Genomic DNA, 14,088 nt, shown 5'->3' with positions numbered 1-14,088 from the left:
AATGTAAAATCATATAATCGTTTAGGTTTCAGCACATATATATCGTATCAAGTATCAAATTAATTTAATAGTTCGACTCGATTTAGTTCGAGTCATTATCAAATTAATTTTACCATAAGATTCAGTTCGAGTTTTAGTTCGAATCGATATCAGTTCATGTCAAAACAGTTTAGGTTCGAATCAGTTAAATTCTAGGTTAATTCAGATTCGGATGGACTTCAGGTCGAATCTCATTCAGATCAGGTCACATCATTGACAGACAAAATTCATGTCGGATCTTATTGGATACAAATTGACTTCAGGTCGGATTATTTTTGGGTTAATTATTTTTCGTCTTTCATAAACGAAGAATTGCAATTTTTAATTGTATATGATTTGGAGTAAATTAAAAAAATATAAATAATTATGGGTCAATTTTGATAAAAAAATATAATTTTATGGACTAAATTGAACAAACGTGAAATTACAAACAAAATTTAAATAAACTAAACAACACACATGGATGAGGGAGCAAATCGAAATAATTAAAAAATACGAAGTTGAAATTAATATAAAATGGATGAGGGATCAAATCGAAAATAATTACAAAAAATATAAATAAGTATGAGCCAATTTTAGGTACAATTATAATCTTAAGGGTTAAATTGAACAAATATAAATTTTAAATTTAAATAAATTAAATAAGATAGAGGGATCAAATCAAAATAATTGTAAATGTAAAGAAAAATTGTAAAATGAACTGAATTACATTCATTTCAAAAGTTGAGGAAAAAATTGAAACAATTATAATATATATGTATGTTATGATAATATAACACATGTATATATATAATATGTATGATGAATGCCATGATAATATAATTTATGTATACATAATGTATATTATATATTTATATTTATGCATTCATTATATGTATATACTTACGTAAGTATACATTATACTTATGATATGTATGTCAACACACCTTTTCGTCCTACTATGATTCAAAACTTCTAAAAATATGATAGAATTTTGCTAGGATTCAAACTCCTAAAAATATGATAGAGTTCTACTATTATTTAAACTCCTAAAGATATGATCCACAAGCATTATAAATAGTCATTGTAACTCACTATTGTAACACATTCGGAGGAGGATATACGAAATACCAAGCAAAAAATTACAAGCAACTCGTAGCCATTTTTCGAAGCATTTATATTTTGAAAGGTAAAGTTCATACCTTCGCATGTTATTTTTCCTTACCCTTGCTGTGTTTTGATTTCGAAAGAAAACTGAGAGAAGTGTTTTTGGCCGATGAACGGGGGCGTTTTCGAGATCTATTTTTGTAGATCTAGTCCCCGAGGCTTGTGTTTTTGAAAAACTATTTGGATTTTTATAAACGGATTGTGTAGATCCACGTGTTTTGTCACTTTTTTCTTCGATTGGCTTTTAATTTTGACTCCTAATTTATTTTTTATAAAATAATCTCATTGACCAAAAATCCCATATAATATACGATTTTAACAAACTTTTTTCGGATTTACCAAAATGACCAACAAAATCGCAATGCGATCGCTAATTCGCAACGCGATCTCCATTATCGCAAATCAGTTTCCAGATTCGCAACGCGATTATGACTATCGCAATGCGATTTTCCAATTTCGCGTTGCGATTTTCCCAATTCGCAATGCGAAAAAGTAAATCGCAATGCGAATTTGGAAAATCGTAATGCGAATTTGGAAAATCGCAACGCGATACTGACTATCGCAACGCGATAATACAAAATCGCAACGCGATACTGACTTTCGCAACTCGATACTTAATTTCACAACTCAATATTGACTTTCGCAACGAGATAATACATAATCGCAATGCGATTTTCAAAGCGCCATTAGTATCGCAAAGCGTATTTTATTTTCAAATTCCAAACACGGATATTAATATATTGGAACACTGAACCTTCCACAGTATATCCCGTAATCGCAACTCATAACCTAAAACCTAAAATCACAACTCAGTCTCATCTCCATCTCTCACTCTCTCACCCATCTCCGACGAAATCCGTCCCCATCTCCGGCAAAATCCGTCTATCTCCATCTCTCAGAGCCACCCTCACAATCAGAAATGGAAAATCAACCAAATCAACCACCGAGGGTTAGTTTTTTTTAATTATTTTCTTTTTGAATTTTTTGCATTATTATTAGGTTTTTCATATTGAAATTGATGATAAGTTTACTGGTAATTTCAATAATAGATTAACCATTTCACTTAGATTGCTTATTAAATCAACCGAGAATCGCAACGCGAAATGAAAATCGCAACGACAAAATCGCAACGCGATTTTATTCTCTCGTTGCGATAGTCAAATTCGCATTGCGATTGTCATTTTCGTGTTGCGATTTTCATTTTCAGAAACTATTCTTCTTCTGCAAATTGAAACTTGAATGAATTGCATTACTTCAACCAAAAAACAAAGACAAATAAGAAATTCACAGTGTTGCAAATTTAAGTTTGAAGAATAAACTACTACTCTTTATGTTTATTATTGTTTTTGGTATATCTTCACAGTGTAGTTTTTGGTATATCTAACTTAGTATGTTTATTGTTTTTGTAGAACTTTTATTCGGCTCAATTGACCTTAAGAAATAAAGTCAGCCTGGCCAAAACAATTGCGTCGAAGCTTTCACCTGCACAAAGAAAAATGTTTGAGGATACTTGCTTCGGGCCATGGCTGAAAGTACAACATCCCGGTGGAGATGCGATGTTGACACACCTGTTTCTTCAAACCATGACTAGGGATCTACCAGATACTATACAACGTCGTGATGAAGAGATATGGTTTGATTTTCCACCGGCGTATACGTGTTTTGGGCGGGAGGAGTTTTGCTTAATCACCGGTCTACGCTTCGGACACGATGATGTAGGTCGGTACATTAGACACATTACCCGCCCATCATGGTTATCCCGGGTTTTTCCTGAGCTGGAGAGGCCGAATCTACACGTGGAAGACCTGACGATATTATTGAATAAGAAAGATGGTTTTACTCGGATGGATGACGTTGATGTTGTCTGAGTATGCCTTCTAATACTTTTACATGCCGACTTTTTAGGCAGAGAGGCCAGACAACCTATTTCGAATGATCTAATCAAATTGGTAGAAGACCTAAATGCGTGGAACCTGTTTCCGTGGGGCTCGTATTTATAGAAAGCTACATGGAATAAGTTATCGTCTGCCTTGGATGATCGAAAAAGTTTGCACGGCGATGGTTCCAAATACACTTTGACAGGCTTTATTTGGGCCTTTAAGGTAAGAATTTTTATATAATGTTTCCAAAATTATAAGTAATTATTTAACAATTACTAATGTTTGTTATTATATTGTTTGTAGATTTGGATATTTGAGGCATTTCCCGCCATGAAGACATATGCAATAAAAACTTCAAATGATATTCCCAGGGCTATTAACGGACCTTGCAATGGGAAGATTTACTACGGTATACGACAATAAATAATGTAAGTTAACATAAATACTACCATATGTTTATAAACAAGTTATTACTAGTACATATTTAACTTTGTTTGAGCTTTTATATTGTTAGGAGGCCAACACTCCATTACAGAGGCTGACACCCACGGAAGCTGAGCTTGCCACTGATTGGTGGCAAGCTAGTAAGCATTTTTTTGATGGCACGGATGATGAGCAGCCTCCACTTCGGGAGCCATCACCTCACCCAGAGCCATCACCTGATCGACCCGACTATACACCTCCACAACGACAGCCATCACCTATTCTATCACATCATCGAGCCTCTTCTCCACCATCACCGCAAGATAGGCGACCGACAAAGATGCCATGACGTTTATCTCCCTGTTCTCCACCTCCACCTCCACGGGATGAGTTAGGAGAGTTACGTGATAAGAACAATGCCTTGCGTGAGGAGGTCGGTACTTTACGCAAAGACGATGGTGCATGGCGTGTTGAGGTGTCTACTTTACGCGGTGAGGTAGCCGCTCTACGTGAGATGGTAGCATCGTTACAGAATGAGGTTCATACTCTACGCAACGAGGTAAGTTTAAGATTTTTCATATTTAACTTGATGATAAATTTACTCGTAATTTCACTTAGATTAACCATTTCACTTAGATTGCTTAATAAATTCATTCGGTTGCTGCCAATACTGCTAAACTGTTTTTGTTAGTATTTGTTTTTGGTTTTGTTTTTGTCTTTTGGTTGAAGTAATGCAATCCATTCAAGTTTCAATTTGCAGAAGAAAAATAGTTTACTTTTGCAACACGAAAATGACTATCGCAACGCGGAAATGACTATCGCAATGCGAAATGAAAATCGCAACGACAAAATTGCAATGCGAAATGAAAATCGCAACGACAAAATCGCAACGCGAAACACAAATCGCAATGCGATTTTTATTTCGCGTTGCGATTTTCATTTCGCATTGCGATAGCCATTTTCGCGTTGCGATAGTCATTTCCGCGTTGCGATAGTCATTTTCGCGTTGCGAAAGTAAGTTTCGTGTTGCGAAAGTAAACTATTCTTCTTCTTGAATGTTTATATATGTTGTCCTTTTAAATGTTTATATAAGTGCTTACTTCTGGAATGTTATCTGATGCATTTTGTTAACTATGATAAAATAATGACTTGGGTGAATACAATGCAAGTTTGAAACATATTTGTCTTTGTTTAATATCATGTCTGTTTATTTACTGATTTATGTATTAATTTTTTTAGCGGCCCGATAAGGTGAATGCTTTATGTCGGGTTTTCCTTGCACGACGGAGTTCACGCATCAGACGGCGTGCACGTGTTATTACGTCTCCGTTCACCCCAATGGTGCGAAGACTCCGCAAGAAGAAGCCCGACTCACCTGTCATCCCTCAAGAGTCCCCTCCAATCGTTCAAGAGGCCCCTATCATCCCTCAAGAGTCCCACCCACCGTTCAAGAGGCCACTGTCATCGTTGAAGAGGTCCCTCCCACCATTCCAGAGCTCGATTCACATGGGGTAATATATCTAATTATTGAGAAACCCCCACCTTTACCGAACATGATGGATGAGAGTTGGCTCTCGTATGAGTTACCGGCTAGTACCCTTCTGTATCTGAAGTGGAGAGAGACAACTACCGGAAACAATTCTGGATAATACCCTTTGGGCTAAGACCGCAGTTGATTTTTATCTACATGAGCGGAGCCAAGGGTGCTACACTGACATAAGCAAACTCAACGATGAGATGTATTTGTTGCTTAATCGATCTTGGTGGGTTGTGTTATTAGGGGTTGAAGACAGTGGCTATTTCGATGGGGAGATAAGTCTTATATTTGTCTTATATATGATTTTGATTAATTTTTTTAAAAATTAATGTAATTCACTAATATATATCTTTTTTTTTGTAAAACAGCATATCGATGTGTGGGTGTCACGTCTTCTAATAATAAGGAAGCTTAGGAAAAATAAAAAAAATTCGCCATATACAATAATGCCGGCGGCTTTTCACGCAGTTCACTTGAAGAATCAACGAGATGAATCATTTTCGTTGGGCAATGGACAAGCTAAACTTTATCCTGCATGGTGGGAGGTCGATAAGGTTAGTGTTTATTTTTTAAATTTTTTAAAGGTGTTCATAAATAAGTGCGCAAATAAATGAATTATTACTTATGATTGCAGGTGTTTATCCCTGTTTTGGAACGTCATCATTGGCTTCTCGTCCAACTTCAGCTCTCATCCCTGAAGATAATAGTATATGACAACATGATAAATTACATATCACTGTCTGATTTGAGAGATATTATCAAGGGATGGAGCTCTCATTTGGCTAAATTCTTGGATGGGATTAATTATTGGACTCATTCTGGACACAAGAAGCCAAAGAAGTTCAATGTCACAGTTGTCAGAGACGAGACCGTGCCACAACAATCGCCGGGAGCCAGAGGGGATTGTGGTCCTCTCGTATGCATGTGCTTGGCGCGTTTGACGACGGGAAGCACAGAGTTTCTACCTCCCACCGATAGAGATAGAGCTGCAGTAGGCTTGTGGTTTCGGCATTATATGGCTAGAGTGATATATTCTAGACGCTGCCTACCTGCATCCGCGTTATGAAAGTATCCATTGTTAATTGGTAAGTCAAATGCAAGTTTTGTTAACATATATACTCCTTTTGGTTTGAAAATGTTTGGTTAAGTACCTAGAATTCAATAATTTGTTGTTTGTAGGTTTTAGATGTGTAGGAAGTCTTGTTTGAGCAAATGTTTGGTTTTTGCAGGTTAATCCTTAAGTGAGCTGCGTGAAATGGATGTACGGGTGCAAAAGTTGATTCATTGATTCAATAATTGATGAGGAAATAAGAATTATTATTATTTTTTGATTGTTTAATTGATTTGTAAAAAATGATTTGTAAATGTTGATTTGTTTAATTGGTGTGTACATAATTCTTATTTGTGCTTGTTTAGTTGATTGAAATGTAATAGTTGATTTGTTGATTTTCAATCTGCATTATGTTGAAGGCAAAACAGACTATCGCAACACGAAACTGACTATCGCAACGAGAAAATCACAATGCGAAATGAAAATCGCAATGCGAAATGAAAATCGCAACGAGAAAATCGCAATGCGATTTTCATTTCGCATTGCGATTTTCTAGTTGCGATAGCCATTTTCGCGTTGCGCTTTTTCATTTTGCATTGCGATAGCCATTTTCGCGTTGCGATTTACCCGTTGCGATAGTCAAATGAATGTCTAATAAGTGATAACAACTGAACATATCATAGCAATGTTCAAACTCAAGTTACTAATACATGCCTAACTGAAAATGTTAAAAGTGCACACATAAAATACACATAATACAACGTTTGCATTTAAAAATCACATAAGTTAACAGTCCCAAAAGGTGAATACGGTTGTGATTGAGATTTTGAAGATGATTGCGATTTTCAGAATCTCGTTGCGATTTTGTATTATCTCGTTACGATAGTCAGTATTGCATTGCGATTTTCCAAATTCGCATTGCGATTTACTTATTCGCATTGCGAATTAGGAAAATCGCAACGCGATACTTACTTTCGCAACGCGATAATACAGAATCGCAATGCGATTTTCAAAGTTCGCAATAGGTTTTAGTTTCGCAACACAAATTTTTTGTGTATATATCTACGCAGCAGCAACAACTCATAACCTAAACCCCTAAATCACAACTCATTCCATCTTCATCTATTACTCTCTCCGGCGACATCCGTTCCTATATCCGTTCCTACATCCTTCCCCATCCGGCAACAGGTCTTAGTTTCGCAGCTCGTTTGTTTAGTAAATTAATTTACAACCATGAAATCATCTAATTTTGATCATGTTTGGATAGATTTGTGTTTTGGAGGGTCATGGGAGAATGTTCATGGTGTTTTACAATATATGCCTTTACCCATGAATCTTCAACTAAAACTGTCATTAAAAAAGTTAACTTATGAAACTCTAATGTTACATGTTTCAAAGAAATTGAATTTAGAGCCCCTAAGTGGATTTAGGCTATCTTATAAGAGAAATGGTAAAGTTTATTTGTTAACCGACAATGAAGATGTTGAACGATTCATTGCTTACATTAGTGTTTCAAGTGATGATGTTACATTGTATGTTGTTGAACCTAGAAGTGGTATTATTGGGTCAGTAGCGGGTAGTAATCAACTAAGTTTTTCTCAAAACCCACAACATTTCTCTAATCCAAATCCCAATAAACTTTCAGCACCAAATTCCGGTTTTCGTATTGACCAATTAGACGATGATGAGCCAACAGAAAAAATTGTGAGTACTAGTCAGTATTTGAAATTTGATCTTGGTCAATACCCGGACTTTGATATTGGTCAATACTCGGATTTTGATGATGTTTCAGAAGAAGAAACAGACCCTGCGTGTAATGATTTTGATATTGGTCAATACCCGAATTTTGATGATGAAACAACCGTTGCCGAGGAAGATGTTGTTGATGATAATGAGGAGGAAGTTACGACTGTGAATGAACATGTTGAACATCCATTCTGTAATTCATATAATCCTGAAGAAGAAAAAGAAGAAGAAAAAGAAGAAGAAAAAGTCCCCGAAGAAAAGAAAATGCCACGGGAGTATAACTGGAATATGCCAGAATTACTTCAGATACCGGAAGAAGAGTTGGTAAAGAAAGCAGTTGATTGTTACACAAAAGTCATTCGTATCAAGAAAGGTGATTGTTTTGATACAAAGGAAGACTTGAAGATAGCTTTGTCTACGAAATGTGTGGAAGATGGCTATCAACTAAAAGTTAACAAATCAAGCAAAGATCGTTTCGAAACAAGGTGTATGATTGAAAAAAACTGTACGTGGCGTATGATTGCAAAGAGAATAAAAGATTGCGAAATGTTTCAAGTTAGGACTTTTATTGATAAACATACATGTTCAAGAACCCAAGTTTTTCCTCACCATAGACAGTCAAACAAAAAGGTGTTGGGTGGTTTTCTGGCTGAGTTAATGTTTTTGAATGACAGAGTATATCGGGGACATGAAATTATGACTGACATGAATGCTCGGTTCAAGATTAGTATATCATATTCTCAAGCTTGGAGAGCCAAATGTTATGCCTTGGAATTGTTGAGGGGGTCGCCAGAAGCATCGTTTGCCCAACTGCCGGCTTATTGTCACAATTTAAAGCTGAAAAATCCTGGGTCGGTAACTCATATCAAAACAGATAGAGATGGACGCTTTGAGTTGTTGTTTATCGCCATTGGTGCTGCGGTTAGTAAATCAATATAATTCTGTTGACTCATTTTTGTTAGTTACATGCATTTCACATTTAAATGATTATATTTCTTGTGTATATTATTTTGTAGATTCGTTCGTTTATTACTTGCATGTGCCCAGTTATTATAGTTGAGGGAGCACATTTGAAAGGTCGATACCTTGGAGTAAACTTATTAGCAGTAGCCATGGATGCTAACAATGGGATATTGCCAATAGCTTACGGGGTTGGCAAATCTAAAACCTCTGATTCATGGACATTGTTTATGAGGCATCTTAGGGATTGCATAGGTCCTATTAGCAATCTGACAATCATATCCGATAGGGCAAACTCAATTGACAACGCTGTTAGAAGGTGTTTCCCAGATGTTTTTTATGGACTTTGTGGTGTTCATTTGTATAGAAATCTAAAATCAAGGTCTGCTGGTATAAAAAAGCACAAATGGACATACTGGAAGGCTGTAAAAGCTTACCGGGAAGTGGATTTCAATAAGCATATAAACTGTTTAAGACGTGTTTTGCCTCAGTGTGCTCAAACACTAGAAGATGTTGGGTTTGAAAGATGGTCAAGAGTACATCAACTTGGAGCAAGATATGGTTTCATGACGTCTAATAGTGCAGAATCAATCAACGCTCTAAGTCGTCATTCCCGGAAATTACCCATTACTATGCTAATGGAGTTTTTTCGAGCCTCTATTCAACAGTGGTACTACAAGAAAAGAAACCATGCAGGTATTATTTCTTTGAATTCGTAACTTATCATATATTTTACTAAGTATTATTTATTTAAATTTACAGGAACATTGGAACATCGTGTTACACCATGGACTGAAAAAAAGATAACGAAACGTGTTGTGAAGTCAACATCATGGAGAGTTGAACCATGTTCAAACACTTTGTTTGAAGTACTGGATAATAACTTAAATGGGCTTGTCGATCTAAATGCAAGGACGCGTAGTTGTATGAAATGGCAAACATCTGGTTATCCGTGTGGCCATGTTATAAAAGTTGCTCTTCATCTAAACCAAGATGATTCAAGCACATACGCTATGGATTGCTACACTACAGAAGTATATCGACAGACTTATGCCGAGATTGTCTACCCTATTCCACATCCTTCTGAGTGGGACATACCAGATGACTTACAAATAGTTTTACCACCAGCCATGGACAGAAGGCTACCTGGCCGACCAAAAAGTCACGATCGTATACCGTCTAAGGGTGAAGAGAAGAAGAGATCGACATGTAGTCGGTGCAAGGAAAGTGGTCATACAAGGTTGACATGTGGATCACCAGTGCCATCACAATCATCTTTTCCTCTACCAAAATATGGATCATCATCAAAATCCAAAACTCATATGGTGTCAAGAAAAAGGCAATCAAAATCGCAATCATCTTTAAAATCTCAATCACAACTGGCTTCACCTTTTGGGACTGTTAACTTAGGTGATTTTTAAATGCAAACGTTGTATTATGTAGATTTTATGTGTGAACTTTTAACATTTTCAGTTAGGCATGTATTAGTAACTTGAGTTTGAAAATTGCTATGATCTGTTCAGTTGTTATCACTTAATAGGCAATCATTTGACTATCGCAACACGGAAATGACATTCGCAATCATCTTAATGTCTATCGCAACGCAGAAATTACTATCGCAATGCGAAATGAAAATCGCAACGAGATAATCGCAATGCGAAATGAAAATCGTAACGAGAGAATCGCAATGCGAAATGAAAATCGCAACGAGGGAATCGCAAAGCGGAATGAAAATCGCAACGCGAATTTAGTTTCGTGTTGCGATTTTAGTTTCGCGTTGCGATTTTGTCGTTGCGATTTTTATTTCGCATTGCGATTCTCTCGTTGCGATTTTCATTTCGCATTGCGATTATATCGTTGCGATTTTCATTTCGCATTGCGATAGTAATTTTTGCCTTCAACATAATGCAGATTGAAATCAACAAAATCAACCATTACATTTCAATCAATTAAACAAGCACAAATAAGAATTATGTTAACATCAATTAAACAAATCAACTTTTACAAATCACCTTTTACAAATCAATTAAACAATCAAAAAAATAAGCAATAATTCTTATTTCCTCATCTACTATTGAATCAACTTTTGCAGCCATACATCATTTTCACGCAGCTCACTTATGAGATTAACCTGCATAAACCAAACATTTGCTCAAACAACACTTTCTACACATCTAAAACCTACAAACAACAAATTATTGAATTCTAGGTACTTAACCAAACATTTTCAAACCACAAGCCTATAAACATACCAATTATTTATGGACATTTTTATAACGCGGATGCAGGTAGGCATCGTCTCGTATATATCGATCTAGCCATATAATACCGAAACCACAAGCCTACTGCAGCTCTATCTCTATCGGTGGGAGGTAGATACTTTATACTTCCTGTGATCAAACGATCCAACGCCAAGCATACGAGAGGACCATAATCCCCTCTGGGTCCTTTCGTTTGTTGTGGTGCGGTCTCGTCTCTGCTAACTGTAATATTGAGCTTCTTTGGCTTCTTGTTTCCAGAACGAGTCCAATAATTTATCGCATCCAAGAATTTAGCCAAATGAGAGCTCCATCCCTTAATAATATCTCTTAAATCAGCCAATGATATGTAATTTATCATGATGTCATATACTATTGCCTTAAGGGATGGGATCTGAAGCTCGACGAGAAGCCAATGTTTATGTTCCAAAACAGGGATAAACACCTGCAATCATAAGTAATAATTCATTCATTTGCGCACTTATTTATGAATACCTTTAAACTCAATCTAAAATAAACACTAACATTATCGACCTCCCACCATGCAGGATAAAGTTTAGCTTGTCCATTGCCCAACGCAAATGATTCATCTCGTTGATTCTTCAAGTGAACGTCGTTAAAATACGTCGGCATAATTGTATATCGTGTATTTCTTTTATTTTCCTTAAGTTTCCTAATTATTAGAAGACGTGACACCCACGCATCGATATGCTGTTTTACAAAAAAAGACATATATTAGTAACTTACATAAATTTAAAAAAAATCAAATTAAAATATAAGAAAAATATAAGACTTACCCCTCCATCGAAATAGCCATTGTCTTCGACCCCTAATAATACGCCCCACCAAGACCGATATAGATATCATCGTTGAGCTTGCATATGTCAGTGAAACACCCCTGGCTCCGCTCATGTAGATAAAAATCAACTGCGGTCTTAGCCCAAAGGGTGTTATCCAGAATTGTGTCCGGTAGTTATTTCCTGTCCACTTCAGATACCGGTATGGTACTGGCAGGTAACTCATACGAGAGCCAACTTGAATCCATCATGTCCGGCACGTCAGAGGGTTTCTCAAGAATCCTACATATGACGCCATGTGAATCGGGCCCTTGAATGGTGGGAGGGACCTCTTCAACGATGATAGTGGCCTCTTGAACTGTGGGAGGGGACTCTCGAGGAATGATAGGGGCCTCTTCAACGATAGGAGTGGACTCTTGAGGGATGACAGGCGAGTTGGGCTTCTTCTTGCGGTGTCTTCGCACTATTGGGGTGTACGGAGACTTAATAGCACGTGCATGCCGTCTGATGCGTGAACTCTGTCGTGCAAGAAAAACCCGACGTAAAGCATCCACCTTATCGGTCTGCTAAATAATTAAATACAAATATCAGTAAATAAACATACATGATATTTAAACAGTGAAAACAAAGACAAATATATTTCAAACTTTCAACCAAAAGACAAAACAAAGACAAATACTAACTTCACAGTGTTAAAGAATACACGGTTTAGCAGAATTGGCAGCAACCGAATAAATTTACTTCAACCAAAAGACAAAACAAAAAGACAAATACTAACTTCACAGTGTTAATAAAAAGTTTAGCAGTATTGGCAGCAACCAAATAAATTTACTAAGCAATCTAAGTGAAATGGTTAATTTAAGTGAAATTACGAGTAAATTTATCATCAAGTTAAATATGGAAAATCTTAAACTTACCTCGTTGCATAGAGTATGAACCTCATTCTACAACGATACTACCATCTCACGTAGAGCGGCAACCTCACCACGTAAAGTAGACACCTCCACACGCCATGCACCATCGTTATCGCGTAGAGTACCGATCTCCTCACGCAAGGCATTAACCTCATCACGTAACTCCCTTGACTTATCCCGTGGAGGTGGAGAACAGGGAGATAGAAGTCGTGGTATCTTTGCCGGTCGCCTATCATGAGGTGATGGTGGAGAAGAGGCTCGATGATATGACGGGATAGGTGATGGCTCTCGTTGTAGAGGTGTATAGTCGGGTCGATCAGGTGATGGCTCTGGGTGAGGTGATGGCTCTCGAAGTGGAGGAAGTGGAGGCTGCTCATCATTCGTGCCATCAAGAAAACGCTGACTAGCTTGCCACCAATCAGTGGCAAGCTCAGCCTCCGTGGGTGTCAGTCTCATTAATGGAATGTTGGTCTCCTAAAAATATAAAAACTCAAACAAAGTTAAACGTCTACTATTAATAACTTGTTTATATATAATAGTATTTGTGTTAACTTACATTATTTATTGTCGCATATGGTATTAAGTCTTCCCAATCCAACAGAGGTTTCCTCTTCCAAGAAATAGCCCTAGGAATATCATTTGAGGTTTTTAATGCATATGTCCACATGCTGGGGAAAGCCTCGAATATCCAAATCTACAAACAATATAATAACAAACATTAGTAATTGTTAAATAATTAATTATAATTTTGAAAACATTATATAGAAATTCTTACCTTAAAGGCCCAAACAAAGCCTGACAAAGTGTATTTCGACCCATCGCCCTGCAAACTTTTGCGGTCATCAAAGGCAGATGACAACTTAGTCCAGGTAGCTTTCCATATATACGAACCCCACAGAAACAGATTCTATGCATTTAGGTCCTCTACCAATAATATTAGCTCCTGAGGAATAGGTTGTCTGGCCTCTCTGCCTAAAAAGCCGACATACAAAAGTAGTAGAAGACATACTCGGACAACATCGACGTCATTCATCCGAGTAAAACAATCTTTCTTATTAAACAATTTCTTCATGTCGTCGACGTGTAAGTTCGACTTCTCTATTGACTCATCAGGAAAAACCCTGGATAACCATGATGGGCGGGTGATATGACGAGTGTACCGGCCTACATCATCGTGTCCGAATCGTTGACCAGTGATTAAGCAGAACTCCTTCCGCCCAAAACAAGTATACGCCGGTGGAAAATGAAACTATATCTCTTCCTCACCACGTTGTATACTGTCGGGTAGATCGCTAGTCATGGTCTGAAGCCACAAATGGGTCAAATTAGCATCTCCA

This window comes from Hibiscus syriacus, unplaced genomic scaffold (assembly GCF_006381635.1).
Source record: "Hibiscus syriacus cultivar Baekdansim isolate YM2019G1 unplaced genomic scaffold, ASM638163v2 tig00110321_pilon, whole genome shotgun sequence".
Taxonomy (NCBI): Eukaryota; Viridiplantae; Streptophyta; class Magnoliopsida; order Malvales; family Malvaceae; genus Hibiscus; species Hibiscus syriacus.
This window is presented reverse-complemented; position numbering follows the sequence as displayed.